The sequence below is a fragment of the Vanessa cardui genome, chromosome 8, assembly GCF_905220365.1.
Source record: "Vanessa cardui chromosome 8, ilVanCard2.1, whole genome shotgun sequence".
NCBI lineage: Eukaryota > Metazoa > Arthropoda > Insecta > Lepidoptera > Nymphalidae > Vanessa > Vanessa cardui.
Genome location: NC_061130.1, coordinates 1,906,998 through 1,921,501, shown reverse-complemented (window position 1 = coordinate 1,921,501; position 14,504 = coordinate 1,906,998). Strand labels below are relative to the sequence as shown.

The 14,504-nt window shown below is 31.7% G+C and overlaps 1 non-coding gene across 1 annotated transcript; it reads right to left on the bottom strand.

Annotated features, from left to right (window-relative positions):
* Positions 1-6,356: 6,356 nt before the first annotated feature.
* Trnap-ugg lies at positions 6,357-6,428 on the bottom strand. Its single transcript has one exon. It is a non-coding gene; the product is annotated as a tRNA-Pro (tRNA).
* Positions 6,429-14,504: the final 8,076 nt, after the last annotated feature.

The window sequence follows — 14,504 nt, the reverse complement described above, 5'->3', positions numbered from 1 at the left end:
TCATACATGGATTTTAAAACATATATATTTGTAAACCTATTAAAAGTATATTATTTGAAATATTATTGATATAATTATATATTGAATCTGATGTATTTTGTATGTATTTTTAATTTAATAGAGTGAACGAATTAATTAACTTGTGAAGCAATCTTGAAGGCGCCAGAAAGTTTTCTTGGATGATATTTCTTCTCAAATGCTGAGTATTAATATTGAATTAATACTTATATATATTCAATACGTAGCCTTAGGTATAACCTAGAAAGAAGATATTGAAATACAAATAATAATAAATTAATATTATGTTGTCTTAAATTTTCGCGATTATTACACATTTAAATAAAACTAATTATAACGGATGAATCGCGTATATTAATTATTTTTAAACATCCCGACGTTTCGAGCACTTTGCAGTGTTCGTGGTTTTGGGATTTTAAATTTTAAATTTTAAAATCCCAAATCCAATTTTAAATTTTAAAATCCCAAATCCAACAGACTGCAAGACCTAAAGATACAGTTAGTGCCTTCTGCGTGCAACCGGAACGTTACTCAAGACATCAATTGAGAAATCGTTGGCGGTAGTTGTTAATAATATTTCCTTTGTTCTTCAAATAGACAAATGTCATCTTAGTCTACCCGTGACCACGAACACTGCAAAGTGCTCGAAACGTCGGGATGTTTAAAAATAATTAATATACGCGATTCATCCGTTATAATTAGTTTTATTTAAATTAATATTACGAATATTTGTCCTCTTTTATTTTATTTAATTATGTAAAGTCGTTGAAGCGGCAGGAAAATTAAGACATTTAAATTCAGTAACAGACTACTCTCGAACATGGAAAACGAAGAGTTTATGTCACGCATAATATATGCAAATAAATAAAACTGAAGATCGTTTGCGATTCCACGAAAGGGGAACATTATCTCAAGAGACACTCTCATGCGATGCCCTAGATGAAGATGAACTTGGAGACTCTATACTTGTAGGAATTGTGTCATCAACAACCTCAATTTAAGATTTCGATTCATAGTATTCAATCTGAACTGCAGTCAAATTTGAATCCTCGTCACTAGAATCTTTATCCGATATCTTACAATATTCATTTGTAATTTTTACCAATTTTGACGTGTTACTCAGGTCATTTTTTTTCTTTTGTCTTTTAAAGTCATTGTTATTGTTTTGAATCACTATTGCGTTTTCACTCCGTTTTTCATCATTCGACTTAGCACAAGGATAACAAGGGCCCGTAAAACTATTAGTGATTGTTTTCAGAAGTTTGGCTTCGTCTTTTTAGGGATAAGAGCAGAGTTTCAGCTATTGGTACTATGTACTCTTAAATCAAACATGCTTTATTTTTTACTTTTCACGTTAATATAATTCAACTGACTATTTTCCTATGGTTTATTGGTCTTTACTTTCATCAAATAATAATGTTCGTCAACTTTTAGGATCACTGGTAATTCTTAAATTCTATCAAGTGTCTATACAATTTTGGTTTATTATTATATTTCTCTGCGATGTAGGCTTCAATATAAAAATAGTGTTTTAATAATAGACTCACCAAATTATAATCTACTTAAAGTCATGTGGAGTCTAATAGGCCCTAAGCGCCTCTGTGTCGAGTATAATCAACAGCATGGCTAGCGAAACACTCAGGGTGAAGGGGGATAAAAGGATGGAAGTGAAACAACAATAACATTTACCGATACCTATCTGTTACCCTGAAGCTAAAAAGATAGAAATGTATTGCATTTCCTTAAGGAAATCATTAGTGAGAATAGGTAATTTCTTTAAACGAATTTGTAATATAGTCCAGCCAAGATAAATGTATACTTTTGTTTGATAATATTACTTGTTATTTTATTATTTACTAAACTCATTGAAATTATTTGTGTCTATATTAAAATAATATTTGGGATTTTCTACTACACCAGATGCATTCGCACTTCTCTATAATTGTATTAGTTGTTAAAAATTTGTTCTCTATGAGCTTGGCAATACTATAAATCTTAATATTACAGACAGATAATCGTGAATTGCCTAGCAGTTAGAACACGTGCAGGTTAAACCCGGCTAAGTATTAATTTACATATTCGTTTGCAATACATCTCGTGCTCGATAGTGAAGGAAGACATTGAGAGAAAACTGCGTTTGTCGAAAGTAATGCCATATATGTGCCCACGAACTAGCATAGGAATAGCGTGGTGCAATCAAGCAGGCCCCCAAGGTGTTTTTAATTGGAGGGGAGGCCTTAACCAAGCTGTTTGTCATTTACTGTTGTTTAACATTTACAAGCTTTTAATAGATAAGCATTCCATATATCGTGTTTATTATAAATAAAATTAATTAAAATATGAAACTCTTATGTATATTCATTACTGTTCAGCTTTATTGTGAAACCGACTTCATGAATAAATGAATTTAATTGAATAAATTTCGTGTTTATTTGACTTCGTCCGTTATTCTTTTAAGAGATGCTTACAATATTTATATATAATTATTAATCGAATCCTATGATAAAGTTCATACTCTAAAACAAAAACGTTGAACCTTTAATAACTGATTCATTAAAAATAAAAAAAAAACAAGTTGTATTGTATTGAACTGCCTTCTGATTCTTTATAATTATTTAGCTTTGACGGTTGCCGATCACATCTGCCAAAGCTAAAGACTCAAAAAGCGGTATGGATCAGAAAAATATATTCAAATTTATGGCAAAATCTAGTTCAGCAACTCCTCGGTAAAAGAAGTCCACGTAAACCGAGTTTATCACCAAAGTCTCATCTCAGATATCTTGAAAAAACAATTCCATGGAATTGGTCGTGTTGGATTATCGTCACTTTGGATTTAGGAGTTAGAGTAGAGAGAATACTATGAGTTATAAAAACAGAAATACCACATATGTCTACGGTTGTTGTCAATCGAATATATTCGATTAGACCTTTAGACGATTATGTCGAATAGCTAGCTATATAAGCCAGTGTAGGGAAGTTATGTCATCGCAAATGACATACATTTTCACGTTGAAATAAAATTGAAGTATTCAAATTTTAAAGTGTAAATTAAAATTAACAAGGTGGCTTTGTAAGCCCAGTCAAAAAATACCCTACCGCGAAACAGCAATACTTTACATTATTGTGGTTTAGTTTGATAAGTGAGTGAGCCTGTGACTATAGGCATAAGATATAACGTCTCAATTCCCAAGATTGGTTGCGCTATTGCGATGTAATTAATGATATTTTTTTCTTGCATTTACCAGTCCGCCGATATAGGTATGTCTTAAAAAGAAAACAATATGAATAAAACCTTTTTAACACTTACAAATCACAATAATCGTAATTCTTTATATCTGCGTAAAACTTCAAATGGATTACAAAAGAATAACGATTGTTATAAAAATTATATTTCGACGTTTTGAAATAAAAACATTTACATATTTTAGTAAGGTCACTTAAAGTTAGACAGCCATATTTTTAATCTGTGGGCAGTAGGCTCATCGACAAAATGACTAATAAAAAAATGTAATAAGTGAGTAATCACTTATTACATTTTTTTAATACTTTAAGTATTTTATCAGTTAGATAAAGTATTCCATCAAGACTTTTGAATAAACAAGAAATCTCCTTTTCTGTCTTTCTCATTCTGAATGTCTCAATGAGTAATGTTTACATCAAACATTTATGTTGCAAAAAGGTTTTACTGCTATCACACAACAGTTGATGGCTGCTTTTTTTTAAATACAGCTCGATTCTTAAATCGAATATTTTTATTCGAATAAAGAAACTAAAACCCCAGCTTAAATTTTCCAAATATTTTTCGTTCACAGTTTGGTATTTTAAAAACGCCTTTAAATTCCAAAGATAAGGCGTATAATGGCGGTTAATTGGTTCAATTGCTTTGTGTATTGTATTAAGTGTATTTTAAATGCATTTCTTGGTTTGTTTACACTTGCATGCTAAAATATATTTCAAATTAAATATATTCGTATTGAAACTCTTTTAAGGCTTGTCATTATATGGCATAACGATCTCAATTGAATATTAATACGAAGGCGGCAATATGAAGGCGATTAGTCTGCACTGCTCGTAAACATAAGCACTGTAAGGAATATTGTCTCCTTACAAAAGTGATTCAGTAACAAACAGTTGATTCATGATTACAGTTTTAATTTCGGCAATTATATTATTTATTATAAAAATTAGATTTTATACTTTGCTAATTATGTTTTTTTATTATAATTCTGGTAAATTAAGTTGGTCACTTCAAATGGAATCAGGTTTGCGTGGCTTTTATTTTCAAATATAAAATAATTGTACTAGATTAAACTGCAAATTATATGAAATTAATCAAACAAAGTACTTACCGTCCTTAGGTCAACGATTATTCAACTCAATATAATATTACAAATAGAATGCTATTTACCTAAACATATATGACTGCGCAACTTGTAGGTATCACAGAAGTGATTTTCCTTTGCATCAAATTCCGAACATGGGTATGAAGTAAACTTAAGAAAACTGGTCAAGTGCGATTTGGACGCAAGTACCAAGGGTTCCGTACCGTTGACCAGATAAACACACATATATTGATATCGAGCAAAACAGGCAAAAATAGTCTGTACGGGAGCCTTCCCTAAATATTTATTTTATTAAAGTAAAAATACAAATGAGTATTTGATATGAGGGCAAAGATCACATTTGTTATAAGAGAGAACTATGGTGGACATATATTACTAATCGTGAATTTTATTAAATTATATTTAATGAAGTAAAAATGTTTATAATTTTTTGCTTTGAAAATGTTGTTTCGAAACAAGGCCGGATTAATCATATCGTGGCCCTGAGGCAAGGCACGTCTCGGGCCCCTTTACCCTTTCTAACTTGTTAAATGATATATTCTACTACAATGTAATGTTACATTTATGTAATTATAATAATAATTACTATAAAATTTCTATGTATGTCATAATTTTAATCAAATACTAGCAATATAATATGTCTCTTCAACGATGAATTTCATATTTTTTGCCTAACCACGGGGCCCCTAGACAAAGTATGCTAGTGGTATATTATAGATAGTTGTTTTTTTTTTGTAATATCTGCAAAAGCTGAGCAAATTGACCTAAGATGGCCCAGTGGTTAGAACGCGTGCATCTTAACCACCACTATATATATGTGCTTAATTTCTGTTTATAATTCATCTCGTGTTCGGCGGTGAAGGAAAACATCGTAAGGAAACCTGCATGTGTCTAATTTCATCGAATTTCTGCCACATGTGTTTTCCACCGGAACAGAGTGGTGGAATATGTTCCAAACCCTCTCCTTAATGGAAGAGAGGCCTTATCTCAGCAGTGGAAAATTTACAGGCTGTTACTTACTTTACTTACTTACTCTGCAAAAATGTTTTTCTTATTTAAAAATAGTTGTGTACTCGAAGGTGTGTCCCATCGAAAACGTTATACAGAACCCACCAAATTTTGTAAAGTATTAAAGTTTCTTAATAACCTGGATAGCCTATCTCCTGCCTGTTACTCCTGGATGCCCTCACTTTATTTCGGTCAAGGCTATACGTAACCCTACTTTTTAATTGACGCAAGATTCAATACCAATTTATTTTAATATGGTGTTCTTCGAAATTAAGTTATGTACAGTCGAGGTAAGAAAAGGTTCGTCACCTTAAGATCTATTTTTTTCGTGTGTTTTTGTCGCAATGATTTGATGTTTAGATTCAAAAGGTACTAAGAGTTTAAGACTTGATAAAGGAATTAATTTGAAAACTGACGAAGGTTTTCTAACTCTGACTGTACCTAATTTAACAATGTTAAGGGGTGAATTTTCAAAAACACTGTGACAGCTGGAAACAGAAGCCAAAACTCCGATTTATAAACTTCTAACTTTCTTAATGACGAACTTGAATGCAAACTTTCATCCCCTCTTTGTAAGATAAATTAAAAAAAGAATACTCTCCCCTGAGAATTCTTGTGCCAAATTTCATCCTGTTGAACCCACTGGCTTAGGTTTTGATTTGTAATTATTGAGTTATGCAATTTGTGTAACCATCACGTTGAATATTAAAAACTAAATAAAAAATATATACTACTGACCTAAGTGTATACACACTTAATTTAATCAAACCCATACGTCAACCTTCATTTTATGTTGCATATTCTTAAGTAAGCTATGTAAATATAAAAGAAAGCATTTTTAAAATTAATAAGAGATAAATATCAATAGCGATGGCATCATGCATAAATTAAATACATAGTGAAAATATTTTTATATTATAATATACGAGAAATTACATTATAATATTTATTTAAATTTATAATAAAAAAAAATTGTTACCAAAAAGAGGGCTCGTCCGGGATTTGAACCCGGGACCTCTCGCACCCAAAGCGAGAATCATACCCCTAGACCAACGAGCCACTTGACGTATTAGGTGAAAGTTTGATTTTGCTTGTGAATAAATTGATGCGTATCACGTCGTCGATAAATCTTTGCATTCGAATGTAACTTTTATTTCAATTGAATTAAGTATCAAATTAGAATAACACAGCTTTCACTTAAAACATAATAATATGAACAAATGATTTATTACTTTATAATTTTATTGTTTTAATGTAGTTTTATATTTTTTATTTAACAAGGCAAAGTCAAGCCAATACGGTAGGTAGTCTGTCTATTGATACTAGAAATAGAAAGGTTAATAACCAGTTATTACGTCATCAGTCTGACAAAATGAATTGTATGTTTTGTTTCTGGTTTATATACCTACTTGGCTCGTTCGCTTCTTATAATAATATTAAACATTGTTTCAGTATAATACAATAACAGCCTTACCGTATTATATTTAGGGAATGATTATTTACACTACTTTGTCTTATTAATATTTAACGACACGCCCGATTAATAATGTATAAGGCAGAATGTGATTTACGCCTAAATATATATATATATATTATAAATGTGAAAGTAACTCTGTCTGTCTGTCTCTTTCGCGACCAAACCGCTGAACCGAATTTGGTGAAATTTGGTATGAAGAAAACTTGAACTCCAAGAAGGGACAAAGGCTTTTTTTTATCCAAGACATGACAACCCTAAAACGTGTCTACTAGTTTAAAATATATGTCGACTCTTAAGATACATTTAAATAAATAAATAAATATGAAACAACATCACATACATTACTCTGATCCCAATGTAAGTAGCTAAAGCACTTGTGTTTTGGAAAATCAGAAGTAACGAAAGTACCACAAACACCCAGACCCAAGACAACATAGAAAACTAATGGTAATCTACATCGACTCGGACGGGTATCGAACCCGGGACCTCGGAGTGGCGTGCCCACGAAAACCGGTGTACACACCACTCGACTACGGAAGTCGAAATTAATGATACTCTGTTAATTAATAATACTTTACAAAAGTGATTCTCATAAACTGGAACCATTCTCTTAATTTTTTCTTTATCTCTAGTTATACTCTCTTGTTCTTCTAAACTCAGTTAATATAGTCTACTCTTCCTTATTATTTATCGTTCTTCTAGAATAAGACATAAGCAATAATTGACTTATAATAATTGAGTATTCAAAATAATTAATTACGCTTGAAATATAATTTAACTTATTTTCGTATTCTTTTTTATCAATAAAGTATGTTTTGGTATTCCTAACTCTTTAAATTATTCTGTTAGCTTGTAACGTTGCAAATATAGTAAACGAAGATACCGTACGGGCTTTACACGGTGCATTCTATTAATATTATAAAGGAAATAAAGATCAACATCAAACCTTATTATAACAACAACAACAGCCTGTAAATTGCCACTGCTGGGCTAAACGCCAGTTCAATGCGGGTTGGTGGAATGCACATGTGGCAGAATTTCTATGAAATTTGTCACATGCAGGTTTCCTCACGATGTTTTCACCGCTGAGCACGAGATGAATTATAAAGACAAATTAAGCACATTAATCTGCGGTGTTGGCCTGGGTGTGAACCCGCAATCATCGGTTAAGATGCACGCGTTCTAACCACTGGGCCATCTCGACTCCCTCTCTCCATCTCGAAACCTTATTAAACTAGTAGAAATAAAAATAATTCCTTAGTTTTTTAGGTAATCAATTATGTTTATACCATATCGATTTCTTTAATTAAAAAGGTAAGGCTTCTGTCCAAGAGGTAGAAGAGATCATGGCCCAGCATTTTAGCCCAGGGACATTTACGGGCTGTTACTTTTTTATGTGCTTTAATAATAAATTGCAGCCGTGCGAAGTCGGGAAAGGTCGGCTATTAATAAAGAAAATTAGAAGTGAGTGTAGCTAGAATGTATTATTGAGCTATATTTGTGCGAAATGCATCTATCTATGAATGTAATAAAATGGAGTGTCTTTTTGTAATATTAAAATAGCTCCTTTTTACTTAATACTTATGTATGTATACCAAAGTAACACTTTTTACAATTTTTTTCTGTGTCTATCTGTTTGTTCAGGCTAATCTCTGGCACGTCTGCATCGATTTTGACAGGAATTCCACTGGCAGATAACTTATATAGTAAGGAGTAACTTAGGCTATAATATTTTTTTTTTTTTTGTTAAATTCAAACGCGTACACAGTTGCGGGCGGGCACAGCTACTTATATAATAATATTATATATTAAAACCCTCTTCCAAACATACTGTATAATTATGCGATGACATCTTACGTCATAATAAAAATAGTTTTTTTTTTATTGATTAGTATAAACTTGATATCAGAACTCTTCAAGAAGTATCTAGAATGATTTAAATAAAATGCGATGATTGGCTTAAAAGTACATTCGGGAACATTAAAACAATTGATCTTTTTCATATTAAATAAAATTTCATTTCGTACCGTTGTTTCGTCACGCGCTTTGAGTGGGAAATGCTGTCTAAGTGCAAATAAAGTTACGACTTCATTGTAACTGTCTTTGTTTTAACTCAAAGTCGAAAGTCAAAAACTGCACTGTGAACTATGTAGTTCAGCAATACAATTTGTTAAATGATAAGTGTGAAATTTTATAATAAAACACTATTTAGAAACATATTATACATATATATTTTTAGCATTTAATAGATACAGGTAAATTTTGCATCACTTGATGGTAGGGCTTTGTGCAAGCCCGTCGGGGTAGGTACCACCCATTTATCAGTTATTATACCGCAAAATAACAGAACTCAGTATTGTTGTGTTCCGGTTTGAAGAGTGAGCCAGTGTAACTACAGGCACAAGGGACATAGCATCTTGTAAAGAGTAGTTAATATTTCTTACAGCGTCTTTGTCTATGGGTGATGGTGACCACTTACCATTAGGTGGCCCATATGCTCGTCCGCCAACCTATACCATAAAAAATACATATATATATCAAGGCGGCTCAGTGGTTAGAACGCATACACCTTGACCGATGAATGTAGGTTTACACCACTAAACTTTCATGTGCTTAATTTGTGTTTATAATTCATCTCGAGCTCGGCGTTGAAATACAACATCGTGAGCAAACCTGCATGTGTCTAATTTCAACAAAAATCTGCCAAATGTGAATCCACCAATCTGCACTGACGCAGCGTGGTGAAATATGCTCCTAACCGTTTCCTCAAAGGGAGAGCCTTTGCCTAGCATAGGGTAATTTACAGGCTGTTATTATTATTATTCATTACTATATCTAGGCGGATGAGGAAATTTGCCACCAAGTAATATAAGTATTGTCAACCATTCCTCACATCTCCAATGCTCCACCAACCTTACGAACTAAGATGTTATATCAATTGTATCTGTAGCAACACTGACTCACCCTTTAAACCTGAACAAAGCTTTATTTCCCACTTAATCTCACTCTAGTACCACTTATGGAAAATACCAAATGTTTTCAAGTATGTAATATGAGCCCCGTTTTAACATTTTAGTAAGATTTTTTTGTATAATTCGGCTCTCGTGAGGATATTTAAAAAACGCCCTCGTCTCGGATATTGCGTTACGGCAAGTGAAAAATCTGTCGCTGTAAGTGTTCGCCGCTTAACACCGCTTTACATCGCTTTACACGGCTTCGGAATGTTTTGGGACGTGATGTATGTAATGAGCTTGTTTGTTAAATGTCGGGATGCTAATATATTATGTTTATGATTTAATTAAGCTTTCGTTATTACATTACATTTTAAACAAACCTGTAGTTTTAATTGAATATTAAAACATTATTTGAACATTATTAATAACTAGCTGTACACGCGACCTTGTACGCCTTTGAATATAACAAAAAAAAAAAAAAAATTGCAGCAAAAAAAGTTACTGCGTATTTTATTAGTTATCTGCCAGAGAAAGTCCCGTCAAAATCGGTCCAGCCGTACCAGAGATTAGCCGGAACAAACAGACAGACAGACAGACCGACAAAAATTGTAAAAAATGTTTTTTTGGTATATGCAATATCCAATTTTATTATATGTATAGATAAAGTGAATCTTAATTACATAGATGGAAAAATCTTAATATTGAAATAAGAAATTTTTCAGGCAAAATAAAAACATTTACGTAATATTATCATGTTGATTAGCTTTTATTAAAAATATCCTTAATATTTTTTGCATAGACTTAGAAAGCACAGGTCATTTAATATAACTTTGTTGATTTTTATAAAAGTTATATTTAGTGGTTCAAATTTATATACTCATGTGCACGTTAGAAAGAGATGGATATCTCAGATTTATATTCAAAGAAATAGGAGAGGTTGTGTGTAACGTCACAAAGTACAAATGTATTACGTGTTTTGAAGATCGCATTTGTTGGACGATATTTACAACTTTTTTTCACGTTCTTATAAATCAATTTCGGTCTTGTAGTATTTATTTATTTATTTAAATACTTTATTGATCACCACAAACTTTATGGGACAAAGGGCGGACTTAATAATAATAATATTATATGTAATAATAACAATACTTCGAACACATATTTTTTTACTTATTATTTTAACCATTGGTTGAATTCACCATGTTTCAAATCAATAAAGAAATATTATCATAAGCGTAAAATATAACGATACAAAATCATCAAGAATCTATTACAAATGCGTAAGTAACTGTGTTTTTATTTTTTTCTGTAATTTCTTTTAGAATTGAATGATAGGAAGGAAGCTTAAACTCCGAGGGAATTAGAAAAGTTAGGTTTTATATACCTAAAACTATACCTTTAACCACAGGCGACGCCGCGGGCAAAACCTAGTTACATTATAGTTTGAATAACTTCAAGTTGTATTTGATAATCCAAATAGACACTTGAGTAAAATAAATTCAATCATATATGATGAACAAATATTTAATATAAAAATAACGACATACGGAAATGTCTTCAAATGTAATCAACCGTGACGAAGCTTCAAACGTTTCCTTGTAATCAGCGCTCCTCAAAGTATACCTCCTGAGACATCACAGTGACGGTCAATTGAATTATATCTGGCATAATGATTATATTTTTAGATATATAATAGAGATTCGTTGGGTTTATATGATGGTAAAGAAAACAAGATATTCATTACAGTTGTTAGCTCTAGTAAATATAGAGTGGCGCCCTTTCGATGAGACGGAGAGTACCACTGGCTTTATATTGGGCAGTCGTTTGTCGTTGCGTCTCAGGTATTATTCAATGGAAAGAGGTGTGTATGTGTCAACTAAATAAAAATGATTATAGTTTGTGACAAATATCAATACTTACATAGCTGTATTATTTGGACAAATTTCAGATACTATGGTTTGGATTGGTGTAATGGTAATTAACGTGTAAGGCTGAACAAGATAACCCAACTCATAAGCAGAAAAATTTTACTCTAAGACATGTTATCCGTCAACAATTGAAAAACGTACTTTTATCGTTTCCACCAAATCTTTATAAAGTAACTTCTCTGTTTCTTGCTAGTTCTATATTTTGGAACTAGTGGTAGTTCTTAATTCAATTCAATACTGTAACATGAATATACAAAAGTTCTATTCCAGAAAAAAACAATGGGATTCTTTTTTTTACTTTTTGTAAAATAATCTTATATATTTTTAAATTACATTATTCTGATTATGTAAAGTTACTTGCTAAATTAAAGGCCTGTGTTCAAAGGTTTTATACAATTAATTAGTGTACCTTGATAATGAAATGATCACCCCCCGGCGATTACTCATTATATTTAAAATTGTAAACGATTATAAAATTCGAAAAAGGAACATGCTGAGGTTATAATTCATTTCTCTGAAGTTAGGAATTTCTGTTTTTTAAGCCTAATTATTTTTTTATTAATATGGCAATGTTTTGCTAGTATTTATAAATAAAGAAATTTGAATTTGGAATGATAAAAATAAATTGATAGATGATGTGAAAAACTGCCTCAAATACTCTCAATATTAGTAACATCAATCCAAACACTTCTAGAAAAAAAAATCTTTTACGTAACTCGAGTGACCTTCAAAATACATCTGCTATGCTCGTAGTCGAGTTTCAGTTGACTTTATTACGTGTGCCAGATTAAATAAAAGAAAAAAAATGGCCTTTTCATGTATCACGTTACGTGTTTGAGATGATTTTTTTTTAGAAGGCCTACGATCGAACATTCTAGGCCCATATGTGGCTCTGTCCGAATAATAAACCAATTCTTACACTTTTAAGCCTGTAATGACAGTGGGACTAGGATTATATGCTTAAATGAAATTATAGGCCTTTTAAATTGAAATACACGCATACAGAGTATTATAGCCTTCTTGAACGAATTTGTCCATGCAATTGGCTTTGTTACCTTAAGTAGGGCTCGCTCAAGGGCATTATTATAGTATGTGCGCAAACTCTTGTGCTCTCTTAAAATACATTAGTAACACTAATATGATTGTAATGAATTCAGGGAGAGGATCAAAGACTTAACATGCTTTCCAAATTTCAGACTCTAGAAAGTTGTATATAATTGTAGATACAATCCCATCAAAAACATAAATGTAAAATGCAAGCCAAGTACAATATTAAGATATAAGCCTTGGTTGTTGACTCCAACGACAAAAGAAGTGAGATCTAAATATGTGCCAAGTACAATGGCCAGTCCTGAATGTATTTATAACTACATGAAACATCATTTATTTCCATATCTTAGGATAATATACTGTAGCCTAAGGTCTGACTCGGCTAGTTCTCATATACGAATTATTACTTGCGATGGATAGTTTCCGAACGAACTACTACAATTATATTCGTATATTAGAACTTGCAACAAGCCAAGTCAGACCTTAGGCTACAGTATATTATCCTAAGATATGGAAATAAATGATGTTTCATGTAGTTATAAATACATTCAGGACTGGCCATTGTACTTGGCACACATTTAGATCTCACTTCTTTTGTCGTTGGAGTCAACAACCAAGGCTTATATCTTAATATTGTACTTGGCTTGCATTTTACATTTATGTTTTTGATGGGATATCATTAATTTTTGTTCATAAATGATTAGGACGTACGTATTTGAAATCAAATAAATAACAAATGGTTTTTGTTAAACCATTGTATTTTTCTCCGTTTACATGGTATAATTGTTTTTTTTTTTTTTGGTGATATTTCTATAGTTTCTTGTATCTTAGAAATATTCGGGAGAATTGTCCATTAAGTAGCCGGTTATTTTTCTGTTTATTCTAATTTTGACTAAGTCGGGGCGATATTATAATGTGCGTAAAAATCAAAAATCAAAATCAAAGTATACTTTATTCAAGTGGGCTTTTACAAGCACTTTTGAATCGTCATTTAACAATTAAGTGAAGCTACCACCGGTTCGGAAAGTAGATTCTACCGAGAAGAACCGGCAAGAAACTCAGTAGTTACTCTTTTTCAACATTTAAAAAAATACAGTCATGTTAGTTAATTTTGAAGTTAATACAATTATTAAATTAATATATCCTGCCTGGAAGTCAACAGGTATTAATTCCACGCTTTTTTATCATCTACAAAATCTTGTATCGAATAATACGCCTTTTTCACCAATGTATTTTTTATAAACGATTTGAATTTACGAGACGGCAAAGTTAACAATGTCTGTGGAATTTTATTATAGAAATGGATACCTTGCCCCAAGAAAGATTTATTGACTTTGCGGAGTCGGAAACTTGGCGTTATAAGCTTATCCTTACTCCTAGTGCATATACAATGATTATCACTGATTTTATTAAAGTTATCAATGTTACTGTGAATATACATGATATTGTTGTAAATATATTGCGACGCAACAGTGAGTATTCCTACTCTGTTAAAAACATTCCGAAGAGAGTCTCTAGCTCCAAGATTATAAATAAACCGAATTGCTCTCTTTTGTAAAATAAAGACAGATTCAATGTCTGCAGCGTTACCCCAAAGTAATATGCCATATGACATAATACTGTGAAAATAACCAAAATAAACTAAACGAGCGGTATCAATATCAGTTAGTTGCCTAACTTTTCTAACCGCGTATGCTGCGGAGCTGAGTCTCCCTGTTAGGGACGA